Genomic DNA, 2,500 nt, shown 5'->3' with positions numbered 1-2,500 from the left:
ACGGGTGCTGGCCCCACGCCCAATATATGAATTGTTGCTGGTGCAGAGAGTGATCCGCGCTATTTTTTAAATCGTAATTCCAAGTTTTATGATATGTTTTTTTTTATGCAATTGTAAGGTTGAAGTATAGAATAGGTAAAAAACGCCCTTCCCTCCCCATGTTAAGAATGGCTTTTTATATAATAACGTTATTATTTACGTCCGGATCACTCTCTGCACTGCAGAAGTCCGATTATGTAGGTGCTAAGTCTGCGATAGGTTAATGTTATTTTTTTTTTCCTTCCTGGAATTTAAACTGCATTTTTTTTTTATTCAAAGCTATGCATGTATATATATATATATATATATGTGTGTGTGTGTGTGTGTGTGTGTGTGTGTGTGTGTGTGTGTGTGCGTGTGTGTGTATATATATATGTATATATATGTATGTATGTATATGTATGTGTATATATATATCTCCATCCATATATATACATACATATATATACATACATATATATACATATATATATACATACATACATATATATATATATATATATATATATATATATATATATATATATATATATATATATATATACTGCAAAAAATAACAGAAAGCATAGAAACTATTTTTAAAGCAGTTTAAGAAAGCGAGAGAAATGTATATCGGTGTAGTGAGAAAAAAAGATAAGGGAATTATAGACACCCACTCGCTCTCTGTCTGCTTGTCTCTTTCTCTTTTATCTCTCTTTCTTTCTCTCCCTGTATCTCTCTCTCTCCACCATTCTCCCCATGTTAAGAACGACTTTCGGAATAAACACCCCCAATCTACCCATGTTATAAATTGCGGAGGTGAACCTAATGTAAAAATTTACCTTTTATTTTTTTTTTAATAAATTGTTAGTTGAAAGCACAGAATAGTTACAAAACACCATCCCCTCCCCATGGTAAGAATGGCTAAAAAAAATAACGGATGTTTTGGTAGAAAATTTTCTGTGTTTCACCTAACAATTTCTTTAATAAAGAAAAAGCTTTCATTTTTTTTATATAAAACAACTTTTGTAAAAAAAAGTGTACTTTCAATTTTTTTTAGGTTTTCTTAAAAAAAAAACTTTAACCTAACAATTTACGTTAAAAAGAAAGCAAAAACAAAACAAAACAATCAAATCTTAATAGGACCTTATTGCCAAATAGGTTCCGGCTACAATGTTGAACGCGCCGTTCGCGCTGTTGTTGTTGTTTTTTTAAGTTTTATTCAACTTTCACAATATCTTCTTTTTTTTTCATAATTTATCGACATCATTTTTTTAATCATAAATTATTAGTTGAAAGCAGAGAATAGTTATAAAACACCCTCCCCTCACCATGGTAAGAATGGATGAAAAAATAAAAATAAAAAAGTATTATTTCAGCACGTTACCAAAATACATATGTACCGTGAATTTTCTTCGAAAAAACTGTACTTTCACCTAACAATTTATAATTTTGATAATAAAAAAGTTCATATTTTCTTATATAGAAACAAATGTTTAAAAAAAACGTGTACTGCCAATTTCTTTAAGATGGTTTTGTTAAGGTTCTTCGACTTTTCTGTTTCAACTCAAAACACACCTTCTTTAAAATTCTGGCGGGAAATTTTTGTAAAAATTAAATGAATTTAAATTTAAAAAATAGGGGATGTTTTTTTTTTCTTTATCGATTATACAGATAAGGAAATTTTGTAATTCGAAAGACGTCAAATGGTGGTGCATAAATTGAAAAGAATTTCAGTTCTACCGGAAAAAAAAAACGAGAACAGTCTGGCAAAACAGACTTACAAAAATATTTTTGTAGGTCTGGCAGAATAGACTTACAAAAAATATTTTTATCTTATTTAATATTTTTATAATTTGCCATTTTAATTTATTTTAATAACATAAAAACATTCCTCAACTCTAAGGATAGACTGTCTGAAAATTTCAATTAAATTGGTAATGTAGGAATATCGTTTTATTGATAACTAACAAACCAAGAATTATATATATATAATTTTCTGTGTGTGCGTACAAACCCTTTTTTGTATTTATTTAAAAAGAAAATACAACATTGTTATATATGGGCCGTGGAATTGTATTTATCTGCAAAAGATCTAGTTAATTTGCATATTCTTTAAATCATTCATATTTATTAACCCCTATTACATTTTTTGGCTTTCTTATAGAATGCTCATATTTAGTTTATTATTACGCATAATTAAATTCATGCAGATATTCTACATGATTTATACTTGCGTAATATTTGCGTAAAAGGTTATAGTAAACACAAATTTCTTTATATATATATATATATATATATATATATATATAAATATATATATATATATATATATATATGTATGCGTATATAAATTTGTTTAAAAAATTTTGCATACCATGCTCCTCTGTCAGTTTTTAGTCTACAGGCATGAAACTTTATATATATGCAGTATTTCAACCCATGTGAAACTTTATATTTTGGTTTTAGCCGAGGAAATTAG

Source organism: Euprymna scolopes, chromosome 32 (assembly GCF_053919585.1).
Source record: "Euprymna scolopes isolate OS-2025 chromosome 32, ASM5391958v1, whole genome shotgun sequence".
Lineage (NCBI taxonomy): Eukaryota > Metazoa > Mollusca > Cephalopoda > Sepiida > Sepiolidae > Euprymna > Euprymna scolopes.
The sequence above is the reverse complement of the archived record's forward strand: the minus strand, read 5'-3'. Positions refer to the sequence as shown.